Genomic DNA, 24,967 nt, shown 5'->3' on the forward strand with positions numbered 1-24,967 from the left:
TCAAGGAGGTAATTGTGATTGTTTGCAGGGATTCTTCAAGGAAGAATTTAAATTCTGTAATAAATCATGAATAATGGAATATAGTGTTTGGATTTGATATTTTCTATGAGTGAGCTGAGTAATGCATTTATGCAAGGCATTAAATGCATGAATATTTAATAATGAAGATGGATTTTCAGTATAAGGTTTCATTTATAGTTTGATGTGTGACTCTGTTGCCCTTGGATAAGGCATTGATCTTACAAGTTTGGGGATGTCTTTCAGATCAAACAATTTAAAAGATAAATCTATTTCCCTTTATGTTTTGGGGTGTGTCCTTCTCATTCCAAGCTCTGTTTTCATTTATGATTTATACAGATCTAGCCAATCTGTAGTGTGTTCCTAATTTGGTGAGCTTGTGGAATGGTTTGTCTGCTCATTGTTGATGCAGTCTTATGTTTGTGATTGTTGTATTCAATGCATCAAAAGGGTGTCCCCCCCTAGGTCTAGCAGAACCTGAAGTGCACGAGGATCATTAGGATCCTATGTTATGTTGTCCAAGCCCTGAGGTGTTTCATTGATTGAGATTGGCTATCTCATAGATAGATTTACAAGTGTCTTGGGTTATCACTTTTGGTGAACAACAAACACTTATTTCAAAGATCTCCCTCCTAAAGATGAATTTTTGGAGAATTGTATTCCTTCTTCTCCTAAAAAGTACCTCCCTCATAAGGATTATTTGGTGCAAGAGGACGATATTATGGCTACTTATCCTAGTGATAGCATACCTTCTTTTCATGATCTTCCCTCTAAAGATGAAGCATTAATTACATATGATAGTCCTTTTCCTAATGAGTGTCTTGAACATAAAGATACCTTAGAACAAGAGGATGATATTATTTCTCATCATAATGCTCTCTCTCCCAAAAATCAAGAGCCTAAAAAAAATCAAATCAATTCCATTCAGGTTCCTAGGAAACCAAAAATTCTTCCTGATTATCATGTTGTGCCTTACACATATACTAATGAGATAGTTGATGAGAAGAGAAGCATCATATGATTTCTTAGTTCCTACAATCATCTCTTCAATTCACTCAAATACACCATCTCCTACCAAATAAGTTCCTAAGGAAGAACTCTTAGAGGATGATTGGAGGTCCTTAGATTTCACTCCTACCTTTTCTAGAAAGTCTAAGATGCATGAATTTAATATTCCAAATTTTTCTCTTAACACAAATCTTAAAATTGATTGGGGTTCTTTAAACTTCAATCCAATTCCCCCTAAGAGTGAACCCTATTTTGAACATACACATAGATGCAATGGACAAATGCTTGAATGTGAGCGACAAAGTCACAAGAAATCACAGTTTCCTTTGTCTTGTAAGTCCACACCTTCTCATTCTAATTTTGAGTTACAACAAGAAAATGTGTTGACCAATCTTCTAAATTCCAACTTAATATCTCCTCTTTGTCCTAAATGAAGAAGAAAACATAAACAAAATTCTCAAAATTCTTCTTTTTGTAAATAACATCAAACCCATGGCTATTCTACTAATGAGTGTCAAGATTTGAAAACACAAATACAACATTACATTGATTCAGGCATGTTAAAAATGACATCTGACAATGAATGGCATATTCATCATGATCATTTAAAATAACATTCAAGTTCCTATTATGTTGCTCCTCACTATGTGACATAGTTATCCTACCCATTGGGGGCTCCTTGCCATTCATGGTGGTACAATTTTAGGTGTGATCATATTTAGTGAGCAACGTAATAGTATACTTATTCTTTCCTGTAGGATTGGGGGGAAAGAATATTCCTTTTCCTCTTTCTAAGGTTTCATTATTTTCTTTATGGAGTACATAATTCATAAACTTGATGTCCTTTCTTGCATGGAGTTCTCCTTCATGTGAGCGCATGTCCATTCCGTGAGTGGGATATTTTCCTTGCTTGAAACAGTACGTCTATTATGAACAATCTCTCCTTGAAGAAATTTTGTGAACCTTCTTCTTTCTCTCTCTTTGAAAACTACTTCTTCTATTGTGTTATTCATAACTTTATGTCCTTTATTGAATGGAGTTATCCTTCATGTGAGCGCATGTTTGTTCCTTAGTTAGGATGTATCCCTTGCTTGAAAGGGTACATCTCTTATGAGTAGTCTCTCTCTATAAGTTATGTAATTATTCTCATTGTCCTACACTTGGGGGGAAATTATATATATATATATCTCTCTCTCTCTCTCTCTTTCTCTAAGGATCCACTCTTTCCTATGTTGTGGATGGTGTGAGTTTTATTACTTGATATCATTCCTTGTGTGGAATTGTTGTTGTTCACTCAAGGGTCATCTCTTATACAAGAGGTGTAAGTACTTGACTACAATCTCTTTCACACTCGGTAATGTACATCTATAATAAATTCACCCATCCCCATTGGGTTAAAAGTGAGTCATCCTTCATCAAGAATCCCTTTCACCTAGAGATAGGAGGAAGGATTGAATTTTTGTTCTCTTCTGCACTTCATTCTAGAAGATGTTATATTTGTCTAAGACAAATCCTCTTGGAGGTAGATGTCTTTTGAGAAAATATCTCTCCTCCTCCAAGTATCTCCTTTATACTTACAACAAGATATCTCTTTTTCAACTATCTTATCCTTGCTTGAAGGGTATTCCCTCTCTTGCTTGGATTTATGACATTGTTGCATGATAGATATCTTCTTTGTGATGAAGGTAGGTATCCTTGTTCTACTTTCCTTAAAATATCAACATTAAACTATGTTGACATCTTAAGGGGGAGCGGGGGGGGACACCCACACTGCTCCTTTTGTATTATATTTCCCTCGAGCATTGTATCCCTTATACAATGGGTCATTCTCAGAACCAGAGCATAGCCTCTTAGAGAGAGATGTCACCACTTTTCTCTTATATAGTGGGTCATTCTCGGAACCAAAGCATAGCCTCTTAGAGTGAGATGTCTCCACTTTTCTCATATACAGTGGGTCATTCTCGAAACTGGAGCACAACCTCTTAGAGTGAGATGTCGCCACTTTTCTCTTATATAGTAGGTCATTCTTAGAACTAGAGCACAACCTCTTAGAGAGAGATGTCGCTACTTTTCTCTTATACAGTGGGTCATTCTTAGAACCAGAGCACAACCTCTTAGAGTGATATATCGCCACTTTTCTCTTATACAGTGGGTCATTCTCAGAATCAGGGGACAACCTCTTAGAGAGAGATGTCACCACTTTCTTGACATTTTTACTATACATCTTATACAAGTTGTAGCATACTCAGGCATAGACTCCTATGAGGTGCTTCAAGCCTCACTTTCACACACGGGCGCAAGGTTGAGTGGAACTAACAGTGTTCTCACCTTCTTCCCGTACATGGATCACCTAGACAAAATCTAGGGGCTAGTTTTCCATGTCCTTTTTCTCCATGGATCACCTAATTCTAGGGGCAAGATGTCCATGGTTTCCTCTTTTTCACCTTTATTCTCATGGATCACCAAATTGTGTATGCATGTCCTCTCTCTGATTGCTCTCATAAACCCATAGTTTTACTATTGATGGTTCATGGATGATGCTATCTTTGCTCTTCTATGTGATTATTGGTGTTTATGTGATGGCATTTGTCTTTGTGTTTCAATTAGTTGTTCGAGACATTTGTATCAAGGTCTCTACAACTAGTTGATGTGTGGTCTTGTGTTTTGTTTTTGTCGTGTGTCTTTTGTTCTTGGTCTTGTTCTTTTTGTTTTCTGTGCTCTTGCATACGATCAAGTGAGTCAAGATCCTAATATTGGGCGCTTTGTTCCTCAAGATTAGTGATGTCTTATACTCCTTGTGATCTTGCTTCGTATCTCTCATCTTTATCTCTCTCTTTCTTCTACTTTATCGACAGTATTGGCGTAAGCCATACTCCCACTAATCTGGGGACTAAATGTAGTGTCATAAAATTGCAACCCTTGCAATTTTCACAGCATTTTAGGCCCTCACCTTTGCGACTACATTCCCCCACTCAATTGGGACCCCTCTTTACAACATCATTCTAAATATTCTCCTATTTTGGCCTTTGCATCACTTTGAGACCTTGTCTAGGCCCCAAAATAGGGTAGGAGAGGGGCGTAGTGCCCTTGTCCTCCCTCTTAGGGTGGCCCTAAGATGAGTCCATTTGACCCTTGGACCTAATTTGCTTCTCGATGACTTAAATTCTCCTATGTCGACCTTCAGTGATATGATAATTAATCCTTCGAGGCCATTATAAAAAGGGATTTAGTCCTCTCATTTGCACAAGCTTAAATATACAAGGATAAGGAGAATAAGCGAAAATCAAGCATAAGGTCTCTATTATCGTCATCAAGCATTCAAGTCTTCAAGCATTCATCAAGTCTTCTTCTTCTTCATGTGTCTTCTTCATTCATCCATTGGAGCAACATTACAATATTCATTTGCAAGCATGTGTGTGTGTTAGGGGTTTTGTCATGTTACATGCCATTTCATGCAACACTTGTGGTTACATCCAAGAAGCAAAGCAATCATCATCAACAAGTTGCAGATCTACAAGGTATACATTTCCATCATTTACATTTAAGAATTTGCAATTACTTTATTTCAAGGTTGATTCATCAACTGAGGTTTGACTAAGGCAAACCCCTATCCACAACCCTTCTTCCCTTCTTTTCTGTGTGTAGGTTGTAGGTGCCCAACTATAGTTGCAGGTTTGGGATTCATTTGCAGAGACGGAAAAACCCTTTTCATTCACACAGATTTTTCGAAGGACTGTGTGCACTTTCAACATGGTCCCGATGACTTTTCTCCAAATTTGCAGGGCAGATCTGTATTAGTCTAAATATCTCAGATCCAAAGTTACAACGTGATCCCGAATGGGTACCTCCTCATGTCACCCATTTTATCTCTCTTTTCTGCATAGTCAACAAGTCAACTCTTCTACTTAAAAAAGGGTAAGTTGAATTGCACCCTTGCAATTCACTTAGTATTCAGATCCTTATTCACTCTAGGGTTTGGATCAAGTGAATTCAACCCCTCTTTTGAATGTAAAGTATCTCTCAAGTGAAAATCATCCTAGTGATTTCCTTTCTCTCTCCTAGGTAGGGAATCACTAGGGTTCAATTTTCCACTTTACACCTACGAACTTGTTGACCCCCACGACGAGTTGCAAAATTGTCTTGTGGTAATGAAATGGTGAATTGGTTGCCAATATTAGCAACAACTATTTTAATGTATCTCAAAAAAGCGTCATCGAAGAGCTTCTAACACAAGTGCATGGTCGTCACCTTTGCTTCTCCCACCTTAATAATTGAAGCTAGGAATACAATAGGGATGTCTGTATTCACTTTGTATCTATGAGAAGTCATGATTAAATCCTCTTGTAGTATTTTTTTGACTACATGAATGATGAGGGGGCTATAATAATTCAAAACCCATAAGAGGTGCCTATCTGAAATTTCTCCAAGAAAAGATTTTTGTTGTTTGGTAGAAATCAATTGGATAGGAGAATCCATAGATGCAAAGCTTAAAAAATCAGCAAGGTAAATGGTTGGGAAATTAAGAAATTTAAATGGAGTGCAAAAAGATAAGCTACAAATAAATATATAGAAAACTAACTAGCTTCACTCGAAATAATCGAGAAAGAGATCAGAAATGTGGAATAAATATGATATGAATAGAGGTCCTGGAAATCTAAAAACATATCCTTTATATACAAAAATAATCATTCTTAGTCGCATTGTACATCATTTTTCCATCAACATGTGTGAGGGGAAGGTAAGCATGTAAGGAGTTCAACCAAATACTAAATAAGAGAAAACAAATTTTGAGGAGAATGAATAAAAGGATTGCCAAATTTTGATGGTGTATACCTCAAAAACCAAAGTTAAATCACCTTTAATCTCCACTTTGTCTATGTTTAAGTTGACCGGTTTGGTTGGTAACATTTTCCTCTTAAGTTGTCTTTCAGGATTGTAAGTCGTTGCATTAACCGGCCTCGTGCCTAGGCTTGTGTTATTTTGCCAGTCGATATATTTTCCTTAAGTCTTCGCATGCATGTTTTTATTTTTCCTAAGTCATGTTTTAGCACATATCAGTCCCCTATTATGTCCTAGTAACTTAATATTCAAAGCACGTACTTTAAGTTCACTCCTAAATCATGGTCCCACCAGGAGGTCATTGGGTTGTTGAAGTCTAGATCATGTTCTATCGATCCACTGAGCCGATGTGGATTTCCACATCAGATTTTGGTGGCATCGGTGATATCCTTCTCGAAGTCTCAACAAGCTGGCAATGTCCACTTGTCAACAAGGAGTCAGCGAAGGAATGATGTAGAAGGTTTGTTGGGATATTTCTTTGATCCCAACAACTTGACGATACCAACATGGACAATGTTCAAAGGTAAACCGCTTATCAAAGGTAAACCGCTTATCAATGAGATCTTGCGCTTATGGGAGGTTTTGATTCTATCTTGTTGACTCATTGATGCACATGTGGATGGACACTCAAAAAGAGAAATCTTGTCGGTGAGATTCTATGTCCCAGGGAAATTTAAATTTCATCTTGCTGACTTGTCGATGTATATGTATGGATGTACACATCAACAAAAATGACCATCAACAAAAGCTTCTTACACATCCCAACAAATCAACGATGAAGGAGGTTGCTAAACCATGACAGATATATGGTGTCCATATCATCAAATAGTGCAATCAACATAATGATGTCGAGAGGGAGATCAGTGGGAGATATTTATGACTCCCATCATCCATTGATGATGACACATATGGGAAAGTTCAATGTCCAACTGAGACAAAAAGACAAAGTGGCATTTCCTAATTGGTTTTTGGTAGAATCAAAACTCATTGATGATGGTTTTAAAATGTTTTGACTATCCAATGATGCTAAGTGTTGCAAAGCCAACCATCGGTAAAAAAAAATCAAATTTTGTCGACGATCATCGATGTAAGGAACAAAATCCTTAAAATAAATATCATGATTAAATAATTACTCATAATTATAATATTATAGGAAAATGAAAGATAATATCATAATGTACACAATGTGTCATTACATCTCAACGAAGTAGTTCTTAATCCAGGTTTTAGCACATGTGCAAGAGATAAATAATATTTACATCATAGGCCCTCATGACCAGGAGATAACTCAATACAATAACATTATACAATGTATAAGAATATACAAAGAATAATAAAGATATGAAAGTAATCGTGTGCCTCTAAGTGTCATTGATCACATTTGTCTTCTGTAGCTCTGTTACCCACCTTGCACATTAATTTATATTTTGGTCTTTCTATTGCGAATTTTTGCCTCATCATAGAAATCCTTTATTTATTGTAGTTCTTAAAACCCCCAATTGATCGATAAGCCTTTAGGTGCTAAGTCTTGTGTATTGCCAAAAAGGGGCCCCACCCCATATTATCGGGATATCGCTACGTAACAAAAGTTAATCCATAAGCCTTCATTGTCAGCAAGTCTTGTTCCACCTGATATCCCAATCCACTATAGTCTTATGTCAGTGGGTCCCTCACAAATAACATATCGATCGATCACACATTAGGATTTTTTTTGCACACACTTTCTTTGTTCCACACTTCTTGAAAGACATGACTGCCTGATGCTTCGATAGTAGTAGTTCCAAAGTCGGTGATCTTCATTGTGATGTCATCCAAGTGCTTTTTTTGTAATGGGCAATAAATAAGACAATTAATAAAAGGCTTTGTTTCAAATCTAGAAGTAGTACAACAACAGTCAAAACACAAGAATTAATTATTCTAGGTTTTTATGTGTCTGTCAACCTTGCTCATGCCATTTGCATTCGAGACTTTTGAAAGATTGGGAGAGGAACCCAAGCAAAGACATGAAACCAGGTTAAAAAATAGAAGCTCTCTTTGTTTAAAATTGTTGAAATTTATAGTCTTCTTGTTGATAAGATAAGAGAGGCTTGCTAATTTAGCATTCATGAACTCTTTCTTTCCCTGTATACACCTAAAAATGTTTCATTAATTCTACACTAATTATTCATCTATTTAATTAAGTAATTCTTTAATTATTTGATTAAACTAACTATTTCTTCTAATCATCGCCCTTCAATACTTCTAATTATTCTATTTCTATTCTCTAATCATTTTAATTAGTTAACCCTATTTCAAATATATTTTTTTTTCAATAAAAGTGGAATATCCACTAGACTTATATATTAATAATAAAGAGTTTACATTGGGTTCAAACAAAGCATACCGGCAGGAAAGAACCTACAAGAAAACCTTCGATTGTAGCCTTCAAAATAAAAATAGGCACTACCTTACATCATATGTACTGTCCAGTCATACCCCCCAACCTCCTATCTCTACAATTTTTACAAGAGTCCCATAGGATAATTCCAAAAAACCAGAGTATCACCAAAAGAAGGATAGATCAAACATGTAGGACCGCCCAGTAGATAAATGAGATAAAGTTCCCTGCCAGAACCATAATAACAACCGAGCAAAATAGAAGCCGTAGAACCTTCAAGCCTGCAAAAAAACCATTCCACCAGCTACAAAAAGAACATAGTTAGTTATCCAAAAACCAGGAACTAGAGCTCTCTTCCAGAGGTTCATGAGATGAGGCCAGAGGCGGGATAACCCTTAGAGGAAATGCCACACAAGCAGGAGTAGAGAACAAAAAACCCGAAGTGATTAACGAATGTAATGCCTGAAAGACAACCCAAGCTTTATCCACATACTGATCAGGAGCCAAATACAACAAAAAATCCATAGAGGCCCGAGTGTCTTCCATGGAATCACATATCAAATCCATTCGTAATTCATGCAGTAAATGGCCAGACTAGCCATTAGCCATAAGCTCGTGACGAGAGAGAAAGCCACTATAGTAAAAAGACCCCATATCAAACCGATAACCAACCAATGCAAGAGAAACCAATGCCCAATTGCATACTGATAGAAAAGAAAACGTGGACACCAAGAGGTGGACCAAGTCCATATCAAATAAAACATCAAAGCAAATAGTAACAAAGCGAGAGAGAAGCTCAACATAAGAAACTTGAGGGCAAACTTGCAACCACCGACATCCCAAAAGCCTACGAAATTCAAAATCCACCGCAGGAATAAACAAGTTAAAAACCTTACCAAGCTTGACAGAATTGCTCTCATTTTCTTAACCCTATTTCAAATATTAATTAAATATTAATTATTTAATTAATTATGATTTATTCCTTAATTAAATAATCTTTATTATTTAATTAAGCTCATTTCTAATGTTTAAATAATTTAATGTAAGTTATTTAAAATAATTAACTTATTCCTCTAATTCCCCAAATTATAATTTCATATAATTCCATCTAATTTCATTTCACATTTCTCCCAAATTTGAATTTCATATCATTTCATCTAATTTCACATTTCTAAATTCACATTTCACCAAATCTGAATTTCAATTAATTTCATGTGCATTTCAGCATTCGAATGACCAAATTCAAATCCAAATTAAAAATGAAAATCAAATTCAATTTCAAAGTCCTACAACACATGCTAAAATCAGAACCGATTGATCAAATCGTTTGTCTAATCGGTTAACTCATCAATCATCCTTTTTAACTCAAAAGCAGTTTTTTATGACCAATCCATCAATTCAGTTATCTCCCTAGTCTATCCAGTTCACTAATCAATCAAATGCGTTTACTAATTCATCTATTCGGTTTACTCTCCAATCAATCTAGTTGACTACTCAATCAAATGAGTTAACAAATCAATCAACTTTGTTCGCTGATCAATCAATTTTAGTTGTCTCCCAATCAGGACTTGAGTTCTATTTCTCATCCCCTTTGTGTTGAAAATCTATAAATTCAACATCATTTTCATCAATTCAATCTAGCTTTTTAGAATCACAGTCTTCAAAACATTTGTATGCAAGAAATTGGTGCAATACTTGAGAGCCATCAACCACACAAATTGGAGAAGAACAATGGAAGCAAAGATGCAGAATGAGGGATTTTTTATTTGAATTCATTTCTCTTTTCTTTTATTGATTTTCATTAATTATGTTTGGTGTTTGTTAATTAGTTGAGAATTGGTGATTCGTTCTTATTTGTTGATTAGCTTAATAACACATGACATTCAAGCATGAAACATTTGGTGAACCCGACGTGAACTAACAACAATTTGAAATTTTGTGTATGCTTGTAGGTTTCCATTTTTGGCAGGTTTCCATTTCTGAAAAATTTTCATTTTTGGCATGTTTTCATTTCTAGAAACTTTCCGTTTTTGGCAGGTTTCTATTTTTGGCTGGTTTTTGTTTTTGGTAGGTTTTCATTTTTGGAAAGTTTCCATTTTTGGTAGGCTTCTATTTTTGGTAGGTTTTCATTTGTAGAAAGTTTCCATTTTTGAAAATTTTTTGTTTTCTAAAAGTTTCCATTTTTTGTAGGTTTCCATTTCTGGAAATTTTTCATTTTTGGTAGGTTTCCACTTTTGGAAAGTTTCCATTTTTTACAGGTTTCCATTTTTGGCAGGTTTTAATTTCTAGAAAGTTTCCATTTTGGCACGTTTCCATTTTTGGAAAGTTTTTCATTTTTGGTAGGTTTTCATTTCTGGAAAGTTTCCATTTTTGGCAGGTTTCTATTTCTGGAAAGTTTCCATTTTTGGCAGGTTTTCATTTTTGGAGAGTTTTCATTTTTGGTAGGTATCAATATATGAAAAGTTTCTATTCTTGGTAGTTTCCATTTTTAGCAAGTTCCTCATGTATTTAAAAAATAAAAAAATAAAAAAAATACCCCTCTCTATTCTTTCATTTTTCTTAAATTCTAGTCTTTTAGTGTTATGTTTTATAACAGATCATTGATAAACACAGAAGTAGATTTTTTGTAATCAAAGGAAGGAAATTAGGCTGGATAGCCCACCATGTGTCTACTAATGTTATTTTCTCTGCAGGGTTAGAGTAGAGAACTTCTTTTGGTGCTTTTAAAAAGAACAAAATCAAATTCTTTCCTGTTCTTTCACAAATTGCTATGAAGGTTAAAAATGAACACCATGTCCGTGTGGAGAAACATCTCCACTTAGAATAGAAAATCATTGCAATGAAAAGTTTAAAAGACCCCTTGTCTTTCGTGTTTTCAAAGGGATAGGTATTATGCTCTCCCCTTCAATGGGTGATCACAAAACCAGACTCTCTTCTTTCATGCTTTTATTTATTTCTTGCAATTAAATCTTTTAGAAGGTCTGCCTCCTGAGTTGCCCTTAGGGCGTCATTAAGGCCGATGAGAGGGGAATGACCTAAGTGGCAACAACTAAAGACAAGTAATCCAAACCACTATAAATAAATGCATATGTGATGAAAATCATATGCGATGAGTGTTACATGTTGTCACAATGAGGTTATGCCTCCCTTAGTGCCTATACGGTATGTTAAAATCTGTAGAGCGTAACCTCTACAGACTGGGAGACCTCCCTCAATGAAGTGTAAAACACTGCTGATTGTGACCACTTGAACGAAACCTTGTCTAAACACAATAGAAATTAGAGGTCCAGCTGAGTCAGTAACCAGACACTTGTTTTATCACAGTGCAAGGGTGGGGAAGAATCCGCCCCCAAGACACTCATCATATATCCCCCAAGATAATGGGCCAATTGAGGAGCAATCTTCTTTGGTCTAATTTCTGGAAAAAGGCAAAAAAATTGGGCGCACCTTAGGGTGTGACAAGGTTGCTTGAGCTGACGGAGTATCAAGATGTGGGTTGTGATAATACTTGTGACCTTTTGACCTCAGGAGAGTTTGCTTGATGTGATATCGAATTTCCCAATTACAACAACAGAAAAAAGGGGTCTTAAAAAAGACTCCAACATTCATGGGAATTTGAAAAAAGTTCCTTAAACAAGTATTTTTTTCATGGTTTTATTCTTTTTGATGTGTCTGTTGTGTCCTTTGCTACATTTCACCAAGTTCAAATATCCTAGAAAATAGCAAAAACAAAGTGGAATCTCAACCAAAGTTTTGTCAAAAACATCAAAAAGATCAAATCCCTCAACAAAGTCAAGTTTCAATATCAACAAGATCAAAACCTTGCAGCAAACAAGCTTGTCATCATCAACATCAAATCAAACTTATGCAACATTCTAGAAATGAAGAAAACATCTTACATGTTGTGATCTTAGGTTCAAACCAATCAAGCAAACATCATGGATTGGCGTTATGCATTTCGTAGGGAAGGTGAAGAATTCATCTCTTCCAATCCTATTCCATCACCATCCATAGAAACATTAGCTCAACAAATCAATACTTTGCAACAACAAATGAGAGACATGACTAGTCCTATCAACCATAGGGTTTGGTTAGAAAATATGACGAGGGATGTGGTAACCACGAGGGAATCATTATCAGGCCAACCTTCTTCTTCTTGTGAGACCATTCAAACATGCCAACCTTCATTCTTCAACAAAATAATTCCTACCTCAGTTCAACTAACATTAGAGTCATGTCAACCTTCTTTCAATCCAACATATCAATCATACCAATTATATCAACCCAACATTCAAAGTACATCTTTCAACCAAAATCAAACCCCTTTCAATCAAAGTCCAAATCAAAATTCATTCAACCAAAATCAAACCTCTTTCACCCAAAATCATACTCCTTTCAACCAAAATCAAATCCCTTTCAACCAAATCCAAATCAACCATATCTATCCACCATTTCATCATGCCTTGAAGTCACATGAGACAAATCCACACCATCTCTACCCAATAACACAATCTCCCAAGGGGTATCCATAGCACAAATCCAATCTAATTCAAGTCATGATTCAAAGGATTTCATTCAAAATCCTTCCTCATCAAGTCAAAAGGTTGAAACCTTCCAAAAATCTCCCATGCAAACTCCCCCATGTCAGGAGGACAATCCAAAATCAGAAGAAATCAGTCATGAAATAAATCAAGATCAAGAACAAGCCTTTTCATCATACCCAATTTTTGATCAAGATCCCATTGACCAAGAGTCTTATGATGATCCCCTCATTCTTTTCTATTCCACCCATAATAACACCCTTGTTTTGCAAGAGCAAGATGTTCTTTCAAGTACCATCCAACATCCACCTCCTAAACAAGATCTCATTATCATTTCTCGTAGTCTCCCTCATGATTCGAATACACAAGTTGTTCATGAACCCCTTATCATTGAAATCACCAATCTAGATCATACTACATAGGACAGTTTGTCAACAATTGTATGTGCACCATCATCAAATGCCAATGTGGTGACAAAAACAAGCATAGCACCAACTATTAAAATCAACACCCATATTGTTACATCATCTTCTTCAAGCACAAGCTTAACACCAGCTAATGAAATCAACACCCAAATTGTTTCATCATATTCTTCAAGTGCATCAATAAAAATAGGCATAACACCCGCTCATATCACAACTTCGAAACCAAAATCTATTTGCCTCATACACCCACACTTGAAAGACTGGGGGCAAGAAGGTCTACCACAACTAGTTTTGTTTGAAAATAAGGGGGCTATAGCAGAAACTGTACATGAAAGACTCCTAGCTGAATATCCTATTGAAAAAGACAGGTTCATCCAACTCTTCAAACAAAGACCAATGAATTATCTACACAAAGTTCATACCAACTCAATAACAAAATGCACCTAAGAAGATATTACATCTAAGGGTGGGATCATTTCAATTTTCAGTACTGCATTTGCATATTTCTTCACTGCATTGCATTGCATATATCTATTTCAGAATGCATCATAGTTGCTTGCATATCACCATTGCACAACATATAGCTGCATATCATTATTGTTTTCTCATATAGTTGCATCAATAAAAACATGATAATTATCTGAGTCATTCACCTGTCTGCAATGAAAGGAACGAAGGTTCTCTCATTTCCTAGATACTTGTTCATGAAGTCTTTAGGAGGCCTTTAGTAATTCATCTTCAACATCATCTTCTGATTAAGCTTTATCCTTGGTTAGGTAGAAGTTTCACTATCAAGTCTTGTTACCCAAAATATATCAATCAAAAGCTTTAAGTCATTACAGATACCTAGTTGGTCATGTGGCTAGTGAAAAATCCAATATTCTGCTTCAATGCCACTGTAATTGTCATACCCAAGTAGGTTTCATTACTTACAAGTCAAGGAAAGAAAATAAAATAAAGAACTGCTAATATCTATCTCAAGGAAACATACACAATGATATATAAACCAAAATATAATGTGTGATAAGAGCTTGACTATGGGAACATGCAAATAACTCCATCAGGGCTATGGATGCCTATTGGCAATGGAGCAATGCTTGAGAGATTATAGTGCATAACCTCGTCAGAGCCCTAAAAGATTTCTGGTAGCGAGGCTCTATCCAGGTTGCTCTTGAAGTCAGAATAACTCACGTAGCTAGCCACATAGGATTCTAAGGGTCTTTAATGGTTATAAAAGTGGGAATAAACTAAATTACACACACATAGGCAAAAAAAGATCAAAGTTTCAAGAATTGATGGAGAAGTTTTCCATGTCTCCATTCATAAATATTGGTTACATAGTGTATTAGGTTGGATGGTCTAAGTCTTTTGAGAATGGATTGAACTCCTATCTCTGAAACGTTTCACACCTTTAATCCAATTAGGGCATTTCAGAATGACAGACACACACACTCATCCTTGTTCGAATAGGAACTGCATTTTTGTCATGCATCCTGCATTAGTATAACTCATATAAAAAATTCATTGTCTCCACTACATTATGCATCATCATGTTATCAGCATAGGTCTGCATACTTGGGGGAATAACTGAAAAAATCCTAAAATCCGATAAAGTCCTGAAAAAATCAAACAAAAACATTCAGATAAAGTCCTGAAAAAATCAATCAAAAATATTTAGATAAAGTCCTTAAAAAATCAATCAAAAATATTCACAAAATGTCATGAAAAAATCAATCAAAAACATTCACAAAATGTCATGAAAAAAATCCTAAAAATCACAAAATGTCATGAAAAAAGAAAAAAGAAAAAATTAAAGCAAGAAAGCATGGGTCATGTTGGGTCTCAAATCAGCAGATTGGATAGGTTCTAAGGGAATGCCAATTCCTATGATCAAACCCTCCTATTTGACTTGGCCAACTTTAGAGTGAACCTATTTAGTTTCTAACTCTCTCACTTTAGGCTCTGCAGGACCTAGGCGGGTGTACCTATTCACTAGTGGCTTCCGGTGACTAGTGCTTTTTATAGCAGATTGACTGTCTTAATCTAACTTACTCCTACTTCAAAATGGCAAAGGTTCTTAAGGTAGGTGACTTCTAGACTAATTTAAGATTGTTGTTGTGGAAGCTATTCGATGCTTAAAACTAACAGGTATGTACACTACTCTAGATTAATTCTACCTATCCTACTTAATTGATCTTAATTGTTCTGGTACAAGATATGAATTGATATGGTGATGAATTATGTTTATAGATGACCAGTGCCTTCTTTGCTATTTGGGCTACATAGTCTTTATATTTTCTATAGGACTTACAGTGTAAACTTATGAGACAGTTTTTAAACCCCCTTCTAGGGATTCTATCAGTTACTTACTTCTTATGAGTTCTATCTTGATGCTTATATGGTAAACTGCTTGAATGAATTTAACCCTAACTTAAAGGGACCATCCAAGGAAGAGTTACAGGGAACAATTATAGTTGCAGGTAAACCCTTTTGATCCAAGTCTATAATATGGAACACAAAACTTTGCTGAAAGAACACAAGCAACCTTATCTCCCGTTGATAATATCACAAGCAACAACCTACAGAAAAGTGTAGTAATCCACAACACATTCGCAAAAGAGAACAACTGATTATATTATATATCCTTCAAAATGGTACAATGGTGAGCCTGAGTCTACAATGTATTTGAATTCTGTTTTGATTCTGCTTCTCTCTTATTGATTCTTTTTTTCTCCAACCCCCTGCCATCTCTTCCTTTGGTTACAAAAACTCCCTCATTTATATGAGAGTATACAACTTTACCAAGAGGTGCGACTATTCAATCATGTAATTACTAATTAGTGTTTTGTTAACAAACTGGAGGATAAACGAATTTCAACATTTGTCATTTTTGATCCACACACTCAAACTTCAGCTCAAAGGATGCCTGATAGCTTTTGCAATTACCGCTGGATGCACTTATGGTAGCCATTTTTGTATGCTCTTCATGTTGAGTTCTCTGATGGTCAATCGACAAGACTTCTCTGATAAATCTACTCCTTGGCATCGTCTATTTGGTTGGCATTAGCTGCTGAAGTTTTTTCCCCATTGGCATAACTACATCTGATGAAACCTCCTCGCTTCGTCATTAGGTGACACTTTCTTATTGAGCTTTGGGATAGCTAGAAATTGTTCCTTCGATGCTCAGATATGACTCCGATGGAAACCCGACCTCCTTCGCTTTGTAACTCTTATCGGGTTAACTTATCCCGAAGGATTCCGTCATTGCTCCTTATCTCCATCAAGTCTCGAGGTAACATATTTTACCTTCTCCCGATGTTTCGATGACCCTCAGACTTCAACGTCTTCAAGTTGGTTCTGTCGGCATAAGCTACACCGATATCATTTGGATACTTCAATCCTTATCGGGGGTCGGCATAGCTGATTACAAGTTTTCCTGAAGTCCCGATACCTTATCTTCCTTTCCATTGGGCTTCGGTATAACATCTCTAGGCATTCTTCGATATCCCGATGACATTCTGCTGACTTCCAGCTCTTGAGCCTACAAGTCGCCTCCATCGGTATAAGTTATACCGATGTCTTCTTGAGTATCCCCAATATCCATCGGGCCTCGGGATAACGTTTTTAGACTTCTCCCGTTGTCCCAATGATATAACACTTCATCGCTTCAATATGCTCCATATCGGCATAAGTAGTGCCGATGTATCCGCTTTGTGACTTCCTTTGCACCATCAGGTATTGGTTTAACTATCTCAGCGCTATCCCGATTTGTGTTTCTTCTCCAATGGACCCGACCTATATTACTCCATGTTCCTTATCGACATAAGTAGTGCCGATGTGTCCGCTTTACATCTCCTCTGTACCATCGGCGATCCCGATGGTCCCGCCTTCTCTCATCAGTCATCGAGATAACATTTTCCAATGATTTCCAATGAGGTGGAGTTAGCCCGATGAAAACCTCTTATGCAGGTCGAGTAGGTCGGGTCATCAGAATAACATTTTTCTTCCTTCTCCGATGGCTTGATAACACTGATGAATAAGCCGCCCTCCTCATCGACGATCGAGATAACTCATTTCAAGCTATCCCGATAGCACAATTAAAACTCCTTCGCACTTCTTCCGGATGTCACTGGATCGGAATAACCTTGACAGATATAACTTAAGTGGACAAATTGTGCATGCGCACTTTTCTGAAGTTTAAGATCACATGAAGGGGACCCGCCTAAGAAGGAAAACACATGGTGCCAATGCAGACTTCCTTTTCTATTTGTTCCGATCCGTCAGGACAACCTATACCAATGGAGCGGACTGAACTGGTGCGCTAGGTCTGATCGGCAAGACTTATGCTGATAGACCAAACTTTACAACTTTTACAGGGGCTGAAGTGGAGATTAAAATTAGTGAGTAGAATGGATCCAAGGAGACTGAGAATGAACATAAATGCTCTAAATAGGATAGGGAGTATGCCTTAATGGAAAATTTTATTGACACTTGGTAGATTTGATAATTTGGCTAATGAAGTCAACTGATTTTGGATAACCGAATCAAAGTACTTTCAAGGTATTTTTTGCTAATTAAGCTCATTGGGTTTCAAATTTAAAGCTTGAAATTGTGGGGCTCCAATAGTGGCTCTGACTGGGGATGGGGGTATGCTATGGATACCTTCAAGAATCTAGACTCTCTGGTTTGGTAAGACAAGAATTAAAGGAAATGTGGTATTTTACAATGGGGGCGAAACCTAAACTATTGTACATGGAAAAATTGTTTAAGAAAAGAAATTTTTTAAGAATTGTCCATGTACTGGCAATTCTTGAACTTCTCCTATGGCACTCTAGAGAAAATAAGAATCCTCTCCTGCTTTACCCATAACCACATATGGTCCAAGCCATAAGGCTTCAAATTTGCCATGTTTTTCTTTGTCCTGGTTCCTGGCATTCCACATCAAAACCCAATTACCAACCTCAAGTTTTATATCTATTGTCCTTCTATCATATAGCCTTTTCATCTGATCCTGAATTTTGATATTCTGTTTTTGAGCTTCTGCTCTGTCTTCATCAAGCTCTATTAATTGTATTAAACTCTCTTGCAAAGGATCATCAACATCTATCCCTTCTTGTGTCATGAATCTGTGCATAGGTAAGAGGTTATCCAAAGGAAGTCTGGCCCTTTTACCATAGACCAATTCAAATGGAGACTTCCCTGTAGATTTTTTTACTGTTATTCTATCTGCCCATAATGCTAGATTCAACTTCACGTCCCATGCCCTTTTGTTCTGTCCTAATACTTTCTTAATGATTTTTAGTATGTTTTTATTATTCGACTCAGCCTGCCCATTACCTTGAGGGTGGTAGGGAGATGAATGAGATATTTGGATGCCATATTCTTCACAAAAGGTATTAAATTTTTCAGACCTGAAGGACATGCCATTATCGGAGATGATTTTTACAGGGACACCGAATCTAGTGATGATATTTTCCATTATTAATTTTACCACCACTTTACTAGTGGCCTATCTAGTAGGTATTGCCTCTACCCATTTGGTAAAGTAGTCTGTAGTAACCAGAATCCATCTATGTCCCCCACTAGATTTGTCTGATATTTCTCCTATAAAATCTATTCCCCATTGCTGAAATGGCTCTTCAACCTACATTGGTCTCAATGGGAGTGATCCTTGATATTTCATTTTGCCTGAAAATCCCTGACAAGCTTCAAACTTTTTGACATAAGCGTAGGAGTCATTGAACACACATGGACAAAAGTATCTGTATCTCAATATTTTGTGCGCAATAGTTTTAGCCGAAAAATGAGCACCTCAAACTCCATCGTGCATTTCTTGTAAAACCTTCTTTGCTTGGTGTTCATCTAGGCATAATAACAGTATCCCGTCTCTATTTTTCCAGTACAAGTCTCCATCGACGATCACATATTTCACAGACTTCAGTTTCAATGTCCTTTTTTGATTATTGGTCATACTGTCTAGACATTTCATGTGCTTGAGATAGTACATGATGTCTGTATACCACACAGTATTCTCAATGCTGAAACTGGCTTCTTCCAATTCTATTCCATTTACTTGAAGCTCTTCGACCTCTACTCCTGCCATGAGTTTAGCTAATCCTTGACCCTTGATGACTTGTGAGATTTTGAGTTCGATGTTGAATTCTTGGATTTGATTAATCCATTTGCATCTTCTTCCTATGACCTCTGTTTGCCTGAATATTTCCTTCACTGCCACATTGGGAACATACGCTATAACTTCCGCACCTACCAAATATGACCTGAATTGCTTCACCGCTTTCACTAAAGCATGAGCTTTTTTTTCATTCAGATCATACCTGATCTTAGAAAGATTCAACGACTTACTAAAATATGCAATGGGCTATTCACAACCATCTCAATTTTTTTGTAATAACACTGCTGCCATTGTATGGCATGAAGTGAATGAAAAAATCAGAAAAGGCTTGCTAAAATCTGGAGATATTAATACTGGCGCTTCAGATATCGCCCTTTTTAGGCTACGAAGGCATCTAGTGCGTCCACACCCCAATCTATTTTTGCTCCCTTCTTCAACATCATTACTATGGGTTTTATGATATCTGCAAAATTTAGGATAAATCTCCTGACGAAATTGATCTGTCCCAGAAACGATTGGACAGTTTTGATAGTTTTAGGGATTGGGATTTCATTGATCGCGGCTATTCTTTCAGGGTCAATTTTTACCCCTTCTTTGGATACTATATGTCCAAGGAGCTTTTCTTCTTCAACTCCGAAGTGACATTTCTTTGGATTTAAGGAAATTCCATACTCTAAAGCCTTCTTGAAAATATTTTCAAGGTGGTTGTAGTGGTCTTCAGCCCTTTTTGAATACACTATCAGGTCATCTTGATATACCACCATTATTACATCTATTAACTCAGCGAATGCCACATCCATTGCTCTTTGGAATGTCGCCCCTGCATTTGTCAATCCAAATGACATTCAGGCATACACATATGTGCCCCATGGTGTTGTGAAGGTTGTTTTATACTATTCAGTTTCTTTAACCTTCACCTAATTGTAACCCGAAAACCCATCCATCATTGATAATAATTCGCATCCAGTTACTTTCTGCAACATGTTATCCATGTTAGGCAAAGGGCAGTTATCTTTTAGTGATGACACGTTCAAATTCTTGAAATCCACACACAGTCTTATGTCCCCATTTTTCTTTCTGACATGCACTAAGTTTGAAACCTATGTAGAATACCTACAGGGTTTAATTATCCCTGCATCCTTCATTTTTATTATTTCCTCTCTCATCTTTGGCAGTAAAGTTGGGTTTATAGGCCTCTGCTTCTATTTGAATGGCTTAGCATCTGGCTTGAGGGGTATTTCATGTTGAAAAAGATCCTCTTTGTAGGCCTTGAGGTCATCATAAGACCATGCGAAAACATGCTTATATTTTCTAAGCAACATCACTAATTGTTCCTTCATCTTAGGAGTCAACCTTTTACCAAGAAAAACATGTCTTGGTGATTCTTTGCTTCCTAAATTGATTTGCTCAATGTCAGTTTCCTTGATTGCAGTCCCTTTAGTCTCAATTTTGTCTTGTGCATTGAAGGTCCTCTCTAGTGCAACCAATCCTCTAGGTATCTTATTTGATCTTAGCTGTATGATTTCCTATCCAAACAGAGTCTTCTTCCCATCCGTCTCTTCCACAAAATCATTGAAGTTGATAGCCCGTGCTTGGTAATGGTCCATGCACTGTAGAAAGTTCAATAAGTCGATATCATCATGGAAAACTTGCCAATTGTATAGGTTATCAGGAACAGAGGGCCTGAATTTTATTTCTATCTCTGATACTCCGTTCAGTGTTACATAATCTCCTTTGAAGGCCACATTAGCCAAGAAGTCAACCATGATGTTCTTTGATCTGTCAACCCAATTTATCTGGAAAGCATCAAATAGTTCGATGGTATCCCATACAACATTCCTATACTGCTTCAATCTAAGATGTTTAGAGGTGTACTTCTGTTTGATCTAAGATATTATTAGCTCTGAATCCCCATAGACACTGAGTAATTTAATCCCATGCTTGGCAGCCATGTTAAGTCCAGTGAGTAAAGCTTCATATTCTGCGATATTATTTGTACATTCAAATACTAACTTGAAAGAGTACTTGAATGTCTCTCCATCTGGCGAAATAAAAATAACTCCAGCCCCACTTCCCTCTTTGCTGCAAGATCCATCAAAGTACATCCTCCATACTTCATCCTTACTTTCCTTGACACATGACTCAAATGGAGTCAAGCTTTCTGTTTTTGGTTTCGTTAATTCCACTTTAAAATGATCTAAATCCGACTGAATGAAACACACTGATTCAACATGTTCTGCCTCCTCGATGATGTACTCAGAGCGGGGTTCCCTCTCAATCCCCACCTCCTATCCATTCACTGGTATGGTGGCGTATGATAAATCTAGCTGAACATGGCCTCCTATCAGGTTGGACCACTGTCTAGATAACAACATGCCATAATTAGGAGGAACATAAACCACGGTGATATCTGTCTTATATGATGCTTTTGGATGTGCTGCCAACTTGAATTCAACATTCTTCATGACACCAACTACTGGGACAGAACGGTTATCCATGGCATAACATTTACCAAAAGTTGTGTCCACTTTCATTCCAAGTTCCTTCATGACTCCAGCAGGCATAACATTTATAGCAACTCCTGAATCAATCATGTAGTTCTTTATCCTCTTGTTGTTGATCATCAAGGTCAGATAGAATGGGTCCACCTGAGAAGGACTCTTTGTTATTGTTGACCCTAGGTATATGGTTGGTATAGGGCTACTCTCAGTATTGTTATCCTGATCATTTCGTTTATGTTCCTTAGTCTTCTCCTTAGAAACACTATTAATTCCCTTCAAAGTTTTCTCCCTGTACTCTGGAAATTTCATCATCTCAAGTAACGGTACAGAAACCTTCATTTAAGTTAAGGTATTCGCAATATCAAATGATGTTGTAGCAAGTGGTGTTGAAATATTCATTGTTTCATCCTTTTCATTTTTTTGTATTCTAGAGGTCTGCCACTCCTTTTCTTTTGATATCTTTATACTACACTCTGAGGTCTTACTTGGCTTAATTATTGGTTTTGATGCTTTTCCACTCTCCTTGATGAACATGCTAGATGGTTTACCCTGTTCAGGATCTATGGTTCTGTTCCTTAGCATGTAGGTTCTTTTAGCTTGTTCGACAACAACCACAGTAATTCATTCCCATTCCTTTCTAGTAGGGACCCTTAGCTTGACCTTATTTTCTTAATCTGAGAGTACCTGCTGCATACAACACTGTTGATTGATTCATCTGAAGTTTACATCATTCTCTTCGTCTTCCTCAGATGAATCGTACTCTTCGAATGATAGTAGATTTATTGTATGGTCACCCTCATATCCTTCACATTCCTCTCCTTCCCCCGGCAACTTCATTGCTACTGCACATTGGTAAGGAGAGTGAGGCATGTCACATGCCAAACACCACATATCTTCATCAGCTATTTGGTTCACCGCTTTCCTCAAAGGGTCTGGTATTTGGTTACTTTCCTTCTGATTCTTATCAATCGATTTTCTATCTTTCCATGTGGTATTATAAGGCATATCATGTAGTCTAGGCCTATCATGGCGGTAGAATTGTTGTTTCTCTGTTTTGTTTACCCTGATAGACAAATCCTTGAGAGCATTCAACACCTTATCCAACTTGTCCTCATCTTTCGTTTGTTTAGGTGCCTTTGGGTTGAACAACCATGCATCTTCCCTTCTCCCCATTGTTCTGGCTGCTTTTCTATTATTTTCTATAGTTATGGCAGCCTTCATAACTCCCTGAAGAGTTGTAGGATTTTTCATTTTGAGTTCATAGTTTGTTTTTCTATCGAAAGCATTCATGTAGTATAGGATGCTTACCTCTGGAACTGGCTTCATCCTATTCAGGATTTTGTTTATGACTCTATGGAATCTCTTGTTAAAATTGACAACTGCTTCGTTAGGTTCCTTCTTGATACTGATTATCTCATGCAGAGCGAATTCAGGACTATTTTGATCTCCAAATTGTTCATGAAAAAGTCTCTTAAATTCCGCAAGGCAATCTATTGAAGCCTCAGGTAAAGTTCTGAACCAATCTCGTGCATCTTCAGTTAATGATTGCATGAATAGTTTCATCTTGACATCTTCATATTGGAGGTAGAAATCTTCCATCACTGTGTCAAAGGCTTTGCAATGGGCCTCTCCTATGATGGCATTGCTCCCGGTGAATTTGGGTATCGCAGTCCTGACCTCGCTTGGAATAGGATAAGGATATATTGCCATTCTTGCATAATCAAACTGTTTGGTGCATTCTGTGTTCATCAATCCTTGTCCTCCTTGGAAATTCCCATAACTCTAATTCATATTATTGTATTGTGGTATCCAGTTTTGATAGTGGAATGGATTTTGAAACTAGTTTTGATACTGAAATTGAAATTGGTTAGGGAGTGGGCACTGGTTTTGAAATTGAAATTGATTGTGATGTGTAGAATTGTTGTATTGGCCACGTTGTTGTTTAGGGGATATATTATTGTACATGTAATTATTATTTCTATCATTATACAGAGGATTTTCATGTCTTAAAACCATCACCTCTTGTACTATTCTCAATTTTGTGACCCCTTCCTTGATTTGTTTCCTGACCTACTTGTGCATGCTTTTCTCTAGACTTATTCAAGTCATTATCAATATCATTCTTATCGATTATAATGCCCAACTGAGCACACAACTCCAAACACTCTCACCTTCTGCCAGCATCTCTCATTTCAGTAGCTGCATCCATCATTTGCTTTATCAAGTCTGCAAAATGGTCTGCAAGATCCATCATATTGGAACCTGAAGAAGTTGATGTGTTTGTCCTTGAATGTGATTGGTGATTCTCAAAACTAGGAGGGATTTGGTATTTACCCTTTCGTGCTTTATTTGCAGCAGCCAAATCCTCATTTCTTGGACATGAAGGACTTGTATCATTATGCTTATTCCAAGATGAATGTGGGTTGCTTTCAGACTAATACTGATTATATCTCTCCCTCATGAAGTCATCCGTGTGTTCCATTGAATTGTGTTGTTTTTATTTCTGTGTAGGAGAAAAAGTGACACTAAGCAAACATGCCCAAATCTCACTTTCAACCACACACTTGTGGAATACGAAAGATCCTAGAGGTATCACACAATTGGCTACTTCTTTTTGTGGAAGAGAGAGCCACGGGATACCTATTAGGATTTCTATTCCCTTGTTGTAATTGAAAGATAAAATGATGCAAGTTCAATCCCTAACCCCAAAGTGCAAGTATGAACTAATAACAAGATTACAGAATTGAACTTAAATGATGGAAAGCTGTAAACACAAGGACAAGACAAGAATGTAAATGCGTACCCGGTGTTAAAATCTGACTGAAAATGTTCGGGACAGGGGCACGGGCGCCACTGTCCTGATTCTGCCCCTGAAACTGCTCCGAAAACTGCTATTTTTGCACTTTGGAAAAGTTGTCAAAAATGCTGTCTGTCAGGAGGACCAGGGCGCCCAGCGCCCCTGTCCTGGTAGGACCAGGGCACCCCACGCCCCTATCTTGGTCTTTTGCTCTGAGATTTGGTGTGTGGTGCTGTCTCAGTCTGCTTTTCCTAGATCTGCAACTTGCGGCATCGTCCGATTCTCGAAACCTGCACTTATATCTGAAAAGATGTTTGGGCGGCTATAT

The sequence above is a fragment of the Cryptomeria japonica genome, chromosome 8 (genome assembly GCF_030272615.1).
Source record: "Cryptomeria japonica chromosome 8, Sugi_1.0, whole genome shotgun sequence".
NCBI classification, from domain to species: Eukaryota; Viridiplantae; Streptophyta; class Pinopsida; order Cupressales; family Cupressaceae; genus Cryptomeria; species Cryptomeria japonica.